Source organism: Plodia interpunctella, chromosome 10 (genome assembly GCF_027563975.2).
Source record: "Plodia interpunctella isolate USDA-ARS_2022_Savannah chromosome 10, ilPloInte3.2, whole genome shotgun sequence".
NCBI lineage: Eukaryota > Metazoa > Arthropoda > Insecta > Lepidoptera > Pyralidae > Plodia > Plodia interpunctella.
Window position 1 is genome coordinate 8,557,740 of NC_071303.1, and position 17,159 is coordinate 8,574,898.

Below are 17,159 nucleotides of genomic sequence, written 5' to 3' on the forward strand. Positions count from 1 at the left end.
AATTTTTGACAGCAGTTTTATCAACAAACCTCTGCTATATTACCTTCGGACTTATATGGCAATTATACATTTCAAAAGCGATTTAATGGCGAATAAATTATTGAAATGTCATTTATTTGGTCCGAAATGCGTTGGATTTGGATTATTGCCTAACACAGCCGGAATGTGATGTAATGTTGTACATTCTTAAGTCATTTTTGGAGACCAGTTTTATATATTGGGACTATTGCTTTATATATCTGTTATATCAACACTAATAAGTACAGTTATATATTAAGAGATTTGGGTTGTTTGAATGTCCTAATCTCTAGAATAGTTTTTTAATATACCTAAATGTATTGTAGCAATCATGAGGGGATTGATAAAACATCAAAAAAAAAACAAAAAATGACATCAAAAATTATAGTTACAATTGTTTTTAATAATTGTAGTTTTCTTAATTTCTAAATAATTTATTGTAATTTTGACTGTCTATAAATTATTTGGAGTTTTCCTAAAATAGTTGTGTGAAAACACGAAACCGAATAAACTTTAACTGCTCGCTATTGCTATTAAGGAAAATGACATACATATAACACTTTTTGTGGCGAGTTTCAGCAGATTGTGATAAGTACTTGCAAAAAATGGTCCTGAAATGATTTTTTTATTTTATTTTTAAATAATCCAGAATTTTAAAAGAAGACATAGATACTGAAGTAGAAGTGCTTATATATAAAATTAGATTTATGTACATTATAGTAATGTACGTAAATCCAAGGAAAACATATGTAAATAAATAAATAAATATATTAGGACAAATCACACAGATTGAGCTAGCCCCAAAGTAAGTTCGAGACTTGTGTTATGGGATACTAACTCAACGATACTATATTTTATAACATATACATATATAGATAAATATCCAAGATCCGGGCCAATCAGAAAAAGATCATTTTCCATCATGACCCGACCGGAGATCGAACCCGGGACCTCTCGGTTCAGAGGCAAGCACATTACCAATGCGCCACCGAGGTCGTCATGTTAATCGTTAATATGACTTTAAGAAACTCCCACGCTGTTTTTGTTGTTTGAAGTTGAATCATTTTTGTAGCAAAAAATTATACAATGGAGTTTTTTTAGCGCTCCCAAGAAAATAGCCTACAATTTCATCTGGAAATTAGTAAGTGATAATTTACTGTTGAAGGTTTTACTGATCTTAAACAACAACCCTGGTGTTTAAGATTAGTGTGACCACGTGTAATAGTGGAACAGAACTGGTGGAACATGAGTTGAAACCAGCGTTAGGTGCGTTTAATTTTAAAATCCATTTGTCATAAAATCTGATAATTGTTTTGCCGAATGAAGAAAAGTAAGAAAAGAAGAAAAGTAAGATTCTAATAATTTCTCATTCTTTTCTTATTCATTTGTTAATATATCAAGCATTTGAAAGTTTTAAATTACTGAAACCAACAAAACGCTTAAAAGAGAGAGAGAGAGAGAGAGAGAGAGAGTAAAATAAACGAAGTCATAAAAAAAATTACACCAAAATAAAACTGATGCACCTCAAGTGTTACAGCCAAAAGAGAAATTAGGTTTCTGGCGAAAGTGCCGACAACGTATGGATTTAAACGCGAAATTATGCAACGCCTACAGCCTGGATCCTTTACCAACCGGTACTGGTGCAATTAGCTTCACACGTGACCTTCTTGCTCGAAAACTTGACAAAATATTCAGAAAAATATAATGCGTATTAATGGACTAATGAAAAAGTTGAAATATGTAATTATTAAAATTTGATATTTCAAGTTTTTCATAAAAATATTTCGCAACAACCATAACCAGATTCTATTAAACAAAAAATGTCTTCGTTGTTCAAATTATATATTTTTAAGTTGTATTCTATTCGTGTTCCAGTATGTAGTAAGACCATAAACCGGCCAGCATCATAACTTGTATTCTGATTTCAAAAAAGTACACGATTTGAATTATTTATTTCTCGTTCCATAGAAAGGATTGTGTGGTGACCGTTACGGCTCGATAATTTGCTAGTGTGCATACTCATAAGTTTGTGTGCTCACAAAATATTTAACATTATATATTTTAAAATAATATTGTGATTGAAAATACATTTCATGAATCAATAAGTAAAACTTATGTTCAGTTTACTTTCAGGCTACTTGGAGACGGTAATAAATGAATTGAAAAATAGATAAATATTAATACTTAGACACGATAAAACACAATACGTACATGCTTATAGGTAGTCTGTTAATACATAGGTGAAAATTGTTTTTAAACTGGTCTTGAACAAAGAATAAAAAACTCTATTTAGTTTCTTGTGTACACATGTCTGATATTTACAAAAGGTCTTAATTTTTTTTTCTTTATTAGATATGAGAAAACTCAGATTTTCACAAATTAAGCTTCAATGTTCACATCTGCTACGAAATATAATTCAAGTAATAATTCGTTATAATTATTCACAAAAAAAGAAATTCATGTGGATCAACCCTACATATACAGTTACAACAACAATTATCATAGAAAGAATTATTCCCAGTTCCCCGAACTGTTGTCAATTACGTGCGCCCGCGCCTCACATAATAGTGATGTTTACGCTAACAGGTCGGGTGCCACCTGGCTATTTGCAAAACGTCTGGAAGTGTTGTTTTACTGCGACACAGCAACGACAAGTATTTAGTATTTACTTTAAACGACTTTCATTCTTCTTTACCTACCCTATTTAAAGCATAAATAAGAAGTACATGGCTGGGTTGTAATATTAACTATACGTTCCTTTATGACAAAAATCAGCAATGTACGGCGTTTGATCGTGATGTTGCTTCGTAAAGCGTAGCTAAAGAACGGGTTTGAAAAAATTCTAATAGTTTACGGGCTTTGCTCATTTTATTCTCATGACTTAGATATACAAGAAGTGTGAAATATAAATTACCTGTAATAATTTATTTTAATGAATAGTTTTTACCTATTTAAATGTATAATTTTGTCTTGCTGTCAGGTATATGAAGACAGCTGTGCTAAAATTAGTAAATATAATATTTTTAAAGACTAAATTATAGAGTACCATTCAAATCTTAACTACCTAAATTATAAATACGAAAGTAAGTTTGTTTGTTACCTCCTCACGCTCTATTTACTCAATCAATATTTTTGAAATTTTGCATACATTTACTTTTAAGTACCGTTCATCCCGGAAAAATAAGTGTTACCATGGGAAAAATACGCGGGCGAAGCCGCGGAGAAAAGCTCTTATCATAATAAAGATAATTAATTAAGAATGTGATGGTAAAACTGAGACGTATATTTACTTCGACAAAATCGGCGTCAATGACGTCAGCCGAATCGACACCGAAAATGGACTTGTGAGACAAATGGTATATACCAACTATGAATGAGTATCGTCACGCCACGTCATATACACACAAATATGGCCACTGAAGGCCTCCAAACGGTGTCGAGGTCCCGGCCACATTGTTCGATTGCCGATGCATCATCGATTACATTCTTCGTTTGGCACTCGATAAGGCCGACCAGAAAATGTGGGATGTATCTGTTTAATTGTTGGTTTTTGTTTTGTTTCAAATGTGTTTGGGCTTAGTCACTCTTTTTCTCTCTCTCTCATCTCTTCTTCGTTTGGCTCTCGATAACGCTGAGTATAAGATTTGAGGAATTTATGAGTTTAATTGGCTCTCGATAACGCTGAGTATAAGATTTGAGGAATTTATGAGTTTAATTGGCTCTCGATAACGCTGAGTATAAGATTTGAGGAATTTGTGAGTTATGCCTTTTATTTTGTTCAAAATGTGTTTGGGTTTAGTTAGTTTCTCTCTCCCTCTGTCTTTATTCTTCGTTTAGCTCTAGATAACGTCGAGTAGGAAATGTGCGAACTTATTCGTTTGTTTAATTGTTGTTATTTTGTTCCAAATGTGTTTAGCCTATCTCTCATCATTGCGCCTTTTCATCTAAGTATGATTAATAAAAAATGTTTAAATATCCTCGCATCACTATAAAATAACTTTCGTTTACTTTTTTATTTGATAAAATAAATCATAATATTTTAATTCCTTTTCAGGTTAATGTTACTGGCGAAAGTTATCATCCGTCATCCATTAATCCGAAGGTAAGCATGTATATATGTTTTATTAGGTGCGCCCCGGGGCATCGCTCCCGTGGGGATTGTGGGATAAAAAGTACCCTATGTGTTATTTCAGGTTATATTCTATCCGTGTACCAAATTTCATAACGATAATCGATCCAGTAGGTTTTGCCTGAAAGAGTAACAAACATATATACATCCTCACAAACTTCCGCATTTTTATTATTAGTAGCATTGGATTTTGTAAATACATACTTAAAAGGCAAAATTAAAATTCGAAAATCAAGACATTAAAATTTGTTTATCTATTTTAAGTACCTAGGTATGGGCTTTACCGATGCCCCCGTCTCTCTTTCCATCTACTATATACTTACTAAATAAAAATGAATAAATAACACTCAACGGCCCATAATAAACTCTAAGTGGTTTCAATGGAAACAAACATATGAACAAGCACAACACACCCAGAGCCGCAGACAAATGTGTGATCACAAATACAAATATTTGCTCGCGCTGTGTATCGAGCCCAGAAACTCCAGATAACGGACAGGTTTGGTGACTATTACGTCATATAGGTTGTTTCAATCCATTTAAAAAAGGGACGGTATTGCCAAAAGACTTCAGCATTGCCTGTCGTAATAATGTTATATCTGAGGTCAGGTCGTGAGGCGAGATGAAAGTAAGATTGTTGGTTCTCATCCTGTCACTGAACCCTAACCCAGATCGGTTCCGTCTGACATTTGACCAGCTAAATACCCACTTTGGGGTACTTTCTCTTGTTTTCAACTTGTTGACGGATAAAGTCGTCTGGATTTTTAGCATGATAATGTCGATGTCCCGTGAGAACTGTACTCTAATCATTGCAAATTCACTATTACCCATACGAAAAATAAATAAATAAATATATTAGGACAAATCACACAGATTAAGCTAGCCCAAAAATAAGTTCGAGACTTGTGTTATGGGATACTAACTCAACGATATTATATTTTATAACAAATACATATATAGATAAACATCCAAAACCCGGGTCAATCAGAAAAATATCTTTTTCTATCATGACCCCGACCGGTAATCGAACCCGGGACCTCTCGATTCAGAGGCAAGTACTTTACCACTGCGCCACTGAGGTCGTCAAATAAATTCATTCATTGGTACAATTGAAAATAAAATAGTGAATATAGTTCATGAGAAAGCCTCCAATATGCTTTGATTCAATTTTGCAATCTGCGCGGGTAGTCAAGTAGCTGGCACATTCTGTTTCCTTTTGGATGGAAAACAAATATGATACCATCTTTTTTAATAAAATTTATTAACTAATATAATATTTTTAATACTAATTACGGAATTAATTTTAATTATCATTTTAAAAAAAAACTATTATTTTCAATACAAACTTTACTTAGATCAGTGAAAGCGCGCTCTGACAATCTATAAAGAGTACAGACGCGTAATATGTGTAGCAATATTCCCGCAACGACTGCGACATAGGAAACCCCACATTTTCCTGAGAATATGGAACGCACGCAACATTGTTAATGATGTGAAAGTGTGCGTTCAAATCACTATGATAAGCACTAAAAAAATAGTTCACATATCCTATTAGATGGGCAAATAGTGATTTATGAAACACTATTGTAAATATTTACGAGCTTTTATTAGTTAGTGTGTTAGTTACAATTTTTCGATTTCTCTATACACTTTGCGTGGTCATTGGTATCTTTATTTGTCAGAGCATTGTCACGCATACCTGACCTAGGTGGGTATCTTTTGAGGTACCCCTTATAATTGCCCTTTCTACCAAGGCCAGGCAGACGCGCCTTATAGACATTGGTTCTGTTGGTAACAAAATGTTTCGTTACTGGTAACTATGTCATGTATAAAAAAATAAAATTAAAAAAAAGCTAACGTGTTTTAATAGGTTATGGGCGATATCCATAATTTCGGTTTTTTTACAGAAATGCCTACGTAAATTGCTTATTTTCGCAAACGGTTTTGAAATGAAAACTTTAAGCGGCGTTGTGCATTTTTTGTGAGGGGTAAAAATGTTACACTCGCGTCAGGACACGTGACCCTCGAATCGTGATCGAAAATTCGCAAGATGTCAAAAATGCACAACGTTAATATATCCAAGTTTTCACTTCTGCCGGCACTCCCGGAGTGCCTGCAGAAGACCTGATTTTTTACCAGCGCAAGCGGGACTTCTGTTGTTACTGACGTGAAGACGGTCGCGAATGTGCGAGTTTCTCACAAGAAAACTTATAGTACGGTAGAAAACCCTTTAACTCTTACTATAATTATTTTTAAGACGAATAATTAATTAATTATTTCGCAATTTTGTCCGTTGAGTAACTTCATACATGATGTTACCAATTATAAGTAAATATATTTATGGTAAATGTTGCAATAAATTTTCGATAAAGTGCATAAAAACATGATTTAAACATATTTCCAAATAGGTATAAATTAAATATGTTTTATACCAAGATTATACCCAATTTATACATTACCTTATTCGTATTCGAATATGTCCCCAGCTAGTTAACCTAATTGCAAATCCAAAATTGCAATCAGAAATCGTAGCCACCCACACGTTCTTATGTGGTCAGTATTGATACATTGAGTTTCTATTGATAGACTGCAAATTTGCGACATAATCACTCTTTGACCGATAAGTGTGTCTGTCTGTGTGCACCGTAATTCATCAACGTGTGAACCGATTTTGGTGCGGTTATTTTTATTTGATAGCTAATTTTTATGCGGTGGTTCTTAGATATATTTGGTCAAATCGGTTCAGCCGATCTAAAGTTGTATCGAAATGAATATTGAAAGTCGTGAGTTTTTTTTTAATTTGTCTAACAAATAAAATTGTTTAAGATATAAACTTGTATAAACTTCATAAGCAACGACAACGCTTTATTGTATGTCTTGGCCTCCTCGACTCCTCATTCATTATTACCCTTTATTTTTGACTTTGTCAAGCTTGTGCCAAGTTTTTATCCATCTAATTTCTTCAGGTCTTTCTCGTGATTTCTTCTATTGCGAAGATATATTTAAAATATTTTCCAAGTTTTCCGTTTATTGAAATAAATTAGTATGATTCTGAGACAAAAGCGGCTTCAATTTCGTAGATAATTTCGTAATAAATAATAATGATAATTAATAGACTCACTGGAAATCTCAGAAAATATTTTAATAAATATCTAACATTTGATCAAACATTTTTGTTTTTATCAATGTTTAAATTTAAATGAAGAACATTCGAATGGTTCGATTACTTTCCTAAATTAAAAATATAATAAATAAAGTCTAAATTTCATAAGTGGTCAATGTGAACGCAAAATCTATGTTTATGGCAAGTCGATATGGACTGACATTGGCGTCGTTTAGAAATGGAAAGTACTCTACATATTATAGAGTACATTGGCTTGTAGACATTGTGATAGACGTAAATAATAAAGTTTATGATGCTTAACGACAAATATAGAAATATATATTTAAGTGTTGTAAATACTTTTATATTGGGTATAAATCGAAAATATAATTTATTTCTGCAGTAATTGCTAAAAGTATTTTAGATATATTACACCCTACAAACAAACTTACAATCCTCTACATATTATTAAGTAATATAAAATATAGTTATATCAAATGAAAACTAGATTTTTTTAGAAAAAGTGCCTGTGAAGGTCTAATTTCTGAATAAATGATTTGAATTTGATTTGAATTTTGAATTTATTTATTTAGTACAACTAAATGATAATATTCATGGATCATACTATAATAGTTCGCTGAAACGCTCGGAACGGAGTCAGTTGGAATATATAAACATAACTAAACATTGCTCGAAACCAATACTATACTAGTACAAATATGTTGAGAAAACAATTCGAAACACATAACTATGTTATGTAACATAATTTACATAGTATGTCCTCGTTGACATTATTTATTCTCTGTTACGAAGTAAATGCCACTTTAAAGTGAATGTGTTATTTTAAAGTAGTTTTTTTAGTTTTGCTTACATTATTGTTTTAAAGCTAATTTGAATAAATGATATTATTATTATTTGTATATTTGATGGAATGTGGTTATCGCAGCGTGTAATATGTACCCTTAACAATGTAGTATAGTTTTTAGAGTAGTTAAGTTATAATGCAATGCGAGTAGTTTGTAGCTTTTTGAGAAAATAACTATATAATTCTAGCTGTTGCTCGCGGCTTCCCACGGGAGCAGTTATTTTTCCGGGATGAAAGGTTCCTTCTCCGTACTTCAAAACTATATGTATGCAAAATTTCAAGAAGATTGGTTGAGTAGATAGAGCGTGAAGAGGTAACCAACTTACTTTCGCATATAACATTAGTTCAGATAAAATTTGACTGTGAAGATCTTATTTCTGTATAAATGATTTGATTTGAATAAATAAATCGACAACTAAACTTTCACTCTCATACATGTAAACCCATCAGTTCCTGCTTAGCACATTATGGTCAGAGAAAGTAATCAGATCGTTGTCTGTGCCGTATGCGGTCACTTGTGCAACACTCATTCATATGTGTTTTATAACATAACAATAAAACAGACAATCAAACGTACAACCTTCCTGACTTATGTAATTACTAAGTTTTTGCCCGCGGTTTCGCCGGGCTAAATTTCCCGCGGCAACAGTTACTTTTCCGGGATAAAGGGAATGTAATTCATTCTACATTTATGCAAAATTTTAACAAGATTGGTTCAGTAGATAGAGCTTGAAGAGGTAACTGTTTAACAATAAGTGTAACCGAGTAAAAACCGAGACGACCTCGGTGACGCAGTGATAAAGTGTTTGCCTCTGAACCGAGAGGTGCCAGGTTCGATCCCCGGTCGGGTTATGATGGTAAATGATCTTTTTCTGATTTTCCCGGGTCTTGGATGTTTATCTATATATGTATTTGTTATAAAATATAGTATCGTTGAGCTAGTATCTCATAACACAAGTCTCGTACTTACTTTGGGGCTAGCTCAATCTGTGTAATTTGTCCTAATATATTTATTTAAGTATGTCATATATCAACCAAACAATACTAAATATATCAATAAAGAAAGTTTCACTTATCCCATTGATTAATTCGATTTATCAGATCTTCGAAACTGCAATCACACCGTAACACAACGATGTAGTTACAGCTATTGTGTATGAACAGTCTATCATTGAATTCGGAATCATTACGGTGTAATCATGGGTCAAGTGTTATGAGCAGTTTCGACATGGAGGCTCATCTGATCATGTGGAAATGTTCAATTTTGAGTTATTCAATGATTTGTGTTCGTGGCTATTGAGAACTGAAAGAATGTGTTATTGTAGTAAACTGTGGTGGATCTGTGAACCTGTTTCCTAAAAATCCCCGAAAAACTGTGGTCAAAGATTCTTTTACAGCTGAGATTGTACCAGTACCATCGATGCATTGAGTTCTGAAGCCACCGCTTAGAAAATCCCACTAAACTTATAAATGCGAAAATTTGTGAGGGTTTATGTATGTATGTTCGTTAGTCTTTCACGCAAATTCTACTGAACCGGTTGTTATAAAACTTAGTACACGGGTAGAATATAATCTGGAATATCACATAGAGTACTTTTTATCCCGAAATTCCCACGGGAGCGAAGATCCGGGGCGTAGCTAGTTCAACATACATTTGTTGCTGCAATAGACGTACGTCAACCAGTTTACCAGGATTTACTCAATGTCTCCATTCAACAACAAATTAGACTAGTAACTTCCCTTTGACTCGGTGATATATCAACGTTGCGTAACAAACAAACATACAAACAGAACAGCAACACTGTGACAGACAGGTTTTGTAACTTGAACACAAAAGATTTGGCCAATCTTATTATTTCATACCAAGTTGTATGTACTTGAATTGTATTTTTAACCCCCGATGCAAAAAGAGGGGTGTTATAAGTTTAATGTATCTGTCTGTGGCATCGTAGCTCCCAAACGGATGAACCAATTTTCGTTTAGTATTTTTTTGTGTCATAGATAATTTTATCCCGAGTGTTCTTAGCCATGTTTCATGAAAATCGGCTCAGCCGTTCAAAAGTCGTAGCGAAATCAATATTAAAAGTCTGGGGTTTTTTAATTTGTCTCTCACCATTGTTTTTCTTCTTTGCAAGTTGGAGGCAAATTGGCAAGCTCTCTATTTGGATATTTTCCTGCCAGAAACGAACCGCATCCATTACAAATGCCTCATTTGATAGTTATTGAAACTACTTGTTCAATCCACCCTGGGTTCAACCAGTTAACTTTTACGTTAACATTAACCTGCGCAAGAAAATACAAAGCACGCCATTTTGTCTAAACGTCAGTGCGCGCACGATAAAATCCACTTCAAAGCTTGCGTCACCCTAAGAGTGGGTTACACCAGTCAACTTTGACGATAACTTTAAAAAGAGCGCCGCCGACGTTTTGTGTTTTATTGCACTGGTTAAAGTTAACGTCAAAGTTGACAGTGCAACCCACCCTTAGTACAGGTCATTGTCTTTAAATTTCAGGATTTGCTGTTAACTATTTAGATATACTAAAAGACACTGCGAAACTATCCCATGAAGTTGGAAAACTGCGGTAATGTCAAAAATATATGTCTTTATATAATCAAGTAATTTCACAGCGGTTTTGCGGTGTCAGTTTGTTTGTTTGCTTGCTTGCTGTTGTTAACCTCAATAAGACCGTGATTAGACTTCTAGGTTTCATATAATTATATTTTCCACAAAAATACTCGTAACAATTGTTTGAACAAGTTCTATTAACGTCTCTTCTGTTTTGATTTACTTATTTTTATCAAAACTCAATACTTAATTATTTATAATATTTTTACACCAGTCGTGGGAAATGATTTATTTACAGATAGATATTCACGTACCTAACTCGGCGAGAAATATGTTAAAACCACTATAAACACGCCAATAAATAATTCCCGTGAGTTGTGAGCTCAACATCTCCTTGTTAATTAGCCAAGACTACCGGAGTAGTACATAAACATGTTTCTACCATTGATAATACGTTATGCGCTTACTTGTCTTGTGAGCTGTACTAGACATAAACAGAGTCGGTAATAAATGTGTCTGTAATACCATTTGACGACCTCGGTGGCGCAGTGGTAAGGTTCTTGCCACTGAACCGAGAGGTCCCGGGTTCGATCCCCGGTCGGGTCATGATGGAAAATGATCTTTTTCTTATTGGCCCGGGTTTTAGATGTTTATCTATATATGTATTTGTTATAAAATATAGTATCGTTGAGTTAGTATCCAATAACACAAGTCTCGAACTTAATAATATATATTTTTTATTTATCAACATCAGGATCTAGATGCAATGAAACTGCGGAACGGTTGGACTTCTTCGCTTCTTCGGAGTGAGGGCGTTTATTCAGAAATTAGACCTTCACAGGCGTTGTTCTTACAAGATTTCATTTAGTTACACCTGTCCCGATGTTTGCTTGTCTGTTTGTAATGAAATCTTGCATGTTAGATTTCTCCTACTTCCAGTTGTCTTACAGAATTGAAATTTCTCACGTCGCTTCAGTTTCCATGATAATAATGATTACCTGATGGTGCACCCAGTATCAAATCCCAACGAGGGAACTCCTCAAAGGTTTACGCACGGATATGGGTTTTTACCGAAATACCACATGATCTCATTGACGACAATAAAAGCGAATACTTGAACATTGCGTTATTTGTATGAGAGTTTTTATTTAGAGCAATGAAAAATCTGCAATGTATACAGAATGAAAGTTCGGTGAACTGGCTCGCGATAGTGTAGCATTATGATGAATGACAGGTCAAGTTATGAATTATACATTAAATTTTCTAAAAATACAATTACCTTCTTCTATACCATCACATATGCCTTCTTGGTGCCATCGCGCTCACATTGTTCTAAAAAGACAAAAAATATTGATCGGTTATAACAGAAAAGATAATATCTTGTGATTATTTAACTAGGATGCCACAGTGACAGACAAACAGACATGGGAACGGACGTCTGTGAGCAAAACATCGCGCTTGTAGGAAGTGTTCACATCTCATATCATAACAAAACTATGAAGGCTTACGAGTTTAGAGTGTGTTCCGTTTGGTTCTTTGTTTTAGAATCAATTTAATTCGGATTTATTTTGTCTGTTCGAATTTTAAACTATGATAATCTATGAAAATATTATTGGTTTAAAAATATTGAACTGAAAATCCTTTTGCAACTCATAAAATTACATTCGTTCATGAATAACAGGCGTGTCCTGACTACGAGTACCAAACAGTGAAATCAACTTTGATACTGTGAAATTCTCAATCCGATACAAAATTGGAAGCTTCAAGAAACGATTACACACAATTCTGTAATCGTCTCTTGAAGCTTCCAATTTTGTACGTTATAATATTCTTATTGAATCCTGTAATAAAATACCTAATAATATAATTATGATGTAATTATGACATTGTCTGTCGCACGTCAGAAATGACTAAATATGTGATAACTCCTGATTTTTTCCACTATTGTATGCAATACCAATTTTATGCAATAAAAATTATTCATTCATTCAATAATACTAATTTTGATACGCTGCTTTCATTTCCAAAATGGCTCCAAGGGGAATCAACTTCCCTATCCGATGTCTACATATAATTTAATCTTTGTGTTGATCCGTTTCTCTGTTAGATTAAACTCCTGCATTAGAATTATAATCGAGATAAAGTCACAATGTAAAATGAAAACTTCTTGTCAAATTATATATCTTGTTAGCACATAAGTATCAAGTATAATTAATGCTTTACGTTAATACACTTTTGATTAGCTGTTAAGAGTCATGGCGAAAGCATACGTAGCTTTCAATCAAATGAAGGATATCGATCGTATTTACATAACATCCAAAGATGATAATATTAACATGAGCAGACAAACGCAAAGTACCTACGACATTTTGTCCACGTCATAAAATCACAGAAAAAATTGACGGTGCGTCTCAGCCTAAATGATTTGCTTTCACATTTTTGTCAAATAGACCTTTAGATTTGTCGAGCAAACTTATCATTTTATTGTCGAATACAAATACATACAAAATTTCTCTATAGATATGAGAAAAATATAAAAGATCACTTTCTCCAACCTGCTCTGAAACACGTACAAACCCACAACGAAAGAAGTCATAGGAACCATTATTAAAAAAAAAAAAAAAACAAATTGATTTTGAACCTGCCAGTATTGACAATAGGAAGGAAAGTGATATCGAAATGAAAACGAAAGCTGAAATTGAATAAGCGCGATCATTTTTGTGTTGCTCCATATTTATCCGTTTCATTATTATTCTTTCTTTCTCATCCTGATACATTTTCAATAAATATATAGGTATGTTTGTGAGTTTCTTAAATACCTTATCAGATTACAAGCAGTTCAAGTATCGCTCGGGTAAAACCATAGTACTTAAACCTTTTCTTGAATCACTTTACCTATTAAAAATACTCGCTTCAAAATCCATTGTGTATATGTATAAAGTTTAGTTGGGTCGACCCAATATCAGCGGTAAGTGACTTTATTTTATACTATGTAGTGAAGAGAATTGACGATGCGCGAGGTATCATTACATTCCTTAGGTACAGTCAACGGCACATCAAGTTACCGTGCATGAACATCTATGGCGCGGTGATAGCGGCGAGTTTGCAATGAATATGTGTAGGTTGATGTACAGTCAACACTGTACATATCCCGGATGATCCTGGGTGACAAAGGACATGCTATACTATATTATAGCATGTCCTTAAAATTTTCAGATAAATTAAAATGCTGACCAAAATAGAGGGTGAGCGTTATTATATTGAATGTTTAACTAAGTTTGTATGTGAGATTTAGTACTTATGATTGTACTTAACCCTATTGATTAATATCATAAAAATACAGTCCCTGTTCGCTATCTGATGGTTCTAGGTATGATTCCTAGCGCGGACAAATGATTGTATTAAGTGTTGGCCGTTGAGTGATGTTCAATTATTTTATATTTGCCATTTCTATAAGATATTATCAAAACACTGGCATTCCGCCCGGGTATTTTAAATCTTCAAGTTGCATCAAGCAATCTACTAACAGATCACGTATCATGTCAATGCCACTTCTAAATGATACCACAGATTACTAACAATCATGCCATACGAATTCGAATCTTACCTCAGCGGTATAAGCACTATTGTATTAAAAATAAATAACAAATGTTTGTCCATGGTAGCGAAATGCTGGCAGCAATTATTATTAGCACGATGACCCCGCGTTGTTAATGTAAAGTACAGACTACCACACATCATTATATCCAGAGTCATAGCAAAATAGTCGCTTTTACTGCTGGATATCTTTATAGAGTACAGCCGATAACATGAGCTCAACGTTAAAAATTACATTATGGAAGCTTCAAATGTGATTTTACTACCGACCAAATGTATACCTTCCTTGGAAATGCTGTGTGGGACAAATGTCTAGTAATTTAATTAATCCCAAGTGGACTGTCGATATAGATTGTTTGATTGATTTGATTGATTGCTGCTAATAAAATATGCTATTCGACTTCAACACTATATGTATTTGTACTACTCACTCTCATAAGGTGCTGTGCTCCAACTATTATTAAAGTTGGACAACTGCCCCCTGATATAGGCCGTGGTCTAACTAGTTGGACGGAGCAGTTGGACCACTGCACTGCTACAAACTGCTCACGATATAAGTACAATTTCACAATCCGCATACTCGGCAATGTTCGGCGTTGAAGAGAGTGCATATGGCGGTCACTTTAGTTAGCACAGACAATTTTCTTAACTTTTTAATTATTGTTATTTATTCTACACATGAAAATTTAGATATCAACACACAATACGCTGTTGTTGATTTCTAAATTTTAAGGCTTTACCCGAACGACATTCACGGTAGTATACGGACGAGTTCAAAATTGCATGATTTTTATTTTGTCATATCTTTCAAAGCATTGAATGTGGTCATTTCACAGATTTTTCGCAAAATGTGTGATCATTCAAATATTTATAACAACATTAATAAAAAAAAGCCTATCCTTAATTTATAACAGGAATCATTACATAAGATAAGAAAATAATTTTGTATTTCACGAAAAAAATATTAGAACAAATTGTTATTATTGTCAATTTACAACCTTGAACACACGTTACCACACGTTATTACACGCTACCGGTTCGTGTATCCGTTTGTTTGTACATGTTAATTGTTATCATTGGAGGGGTACGTACCTAATTCTTGTATAGTGGTATGTAGGTACATAGTATAAAATGGACTAGTCCGCTAGCCGCGTGTATATATATATATATATATATATATAACACAAAATAGCCTATTAGACTGTTAGAAGCCGGGCTGGTCGCTAGTTTATATAATAGGGAATTTTGATTTTTATTTAGATCTAGAATAGGACACGCCATTATCTCCCGTCTGTAGGTCGTATGAGGTAAATAAGGAGTGAAAAACTTGGCAGCTGGTAGACTACAACATCATCCAAAATAGGGTTGACGTCAGTCGGCCGGCGATGCCGCATGTAGGCATAAGCCAGACAAGTTGTAAAAAAATCCATACTTCCATACTAATATTATCAATGCAAATTTTTGTATGCATGTAGTTAAAGACTCCCAAAAATATGATACCTTTTTTTATCAAAATCAACCCCAAAACGACTATAATGGGGGTGAAAGTTTGTATGAAAATCGTGTCTGTTCGTTCTGTCGGAAGCCGCGACTACTTGTTTTATGTGTTTTACCACTTTTTAAGTTTATAAGGTATTTTAATTTATAATGCATCATCGGCTGATATTCGCAACGTCAAAACTTAGGAAGCAAGTCTCATTATATACTTTTTAAATATTTTATTGATTCTTTGTCAACGTCATTTACTCTTGTCTGTATGTATATTTAATTATTGTACATCTCTTTATCTTATTAGTTAATTATATTTTTTTTGTTTAATTTATTAGGTATTTTATGCTATTAAATTCACACTTCTTTCTCTCACCCAAAAATTCTCCGGAAGGAATTGCATTTGCGATAGGTCCGAGTTTGCGCTCATTTATGTTTGAATATCTTTTTATAGGTTATTATTCCTTTCCAAATTATGCAATAAAGACTTCATATATCTACCTATCTATTTTGTAGCACCATGTGTAAATCAATCGCCTAGACCACAACATACCATCAGCTTCCCAATTAGAGCTGTACTAGGTTTATTAAAATGGCTTCTGACCCTAGGTCATTAATCATTACCGCTATATCCCAATCAAAACTCCAATCTAAGGTGTTGCTAATAATGAGACTACCTATCGCACAAGGCTTTGCTTATTACGTTTCATTTCACGCACATCTATATTCTCTTATTTCAACTGAGCGTTTATCCGGTTCCTTCCCAGATGTTGAGCGTCGGAGCCCAGTGTCCGCATTCCTTTTCGTCTCCACTTCGCACAGCCGTCGACATCCCTAGTTGTCAGATCAAATCTTCTTTGCCAACATCAACCGAGCATTTCTTGGCAATATTGCCATATTCAAAGTGTCCGGGCATTATTAACAGTGTTATAATTAATGATACTTTTACGATTATTTTGTATTTAAATAAATGTTTTCAATATCACATTGATGGTATAAAATATTTCAAATTTTACCACTGAGAGTTCCGTCCAAATATTTGATGAAGATAGTACAGTCAACAGCACATCAACCTACCCAAATTCATTGCAAACTCACCGCTATTACCGCGCAGCCATAGAGGTTCATGCAGGCTAACCTGATGTGCTGTTGACTGTACATAAACTCAAACGAAATAGTGTATATTTCTTAGTAATCATAAATAACAACGACAAGGGAATCGATGAATACCAGCGGTTCGATCATTACTCGATATCACAGATCGATATAAATACCGTCGTCATTTCAATCGAGTTATTCCTTACTCGTTATAGGAAATCTTTTCTAATGCTTCATCCAATCGTTTACTACTATTATTAATTTCTTATGATTTCTGATTTATATCTTACTTTT

General features: G+C 33.8%; 1 protein-coding gene across 4 annotated transcripts in view; it reads left to right on the forward strand.

Annotated features, from left to right (window-relative positions):
• The window catches only part of LOC128673285 (uncharacterized protein), a 93,793-nt gene that overhangs the window by 17,813 nt on the left and 58,821 nt on the right, over positions 1–17,159 (forward strand). For 3 of the 4 annotated variants that reach the window (XM_053751036.1, XM_053751037.1, XM_053751038.2), the window contains exon 2: positions 4,073–4,120. The exons of the other annotated variant lie outside the window; for it this stretch is intronic. The gene's annotated coding sequence lies outside the window, so the exon portion shown is untranslated. The remainder of the gene's footprint in view (positions 1–4,072; positions 4,121–17,159) is intronic. 4 annotated transcript variants of the gene reach the window in all.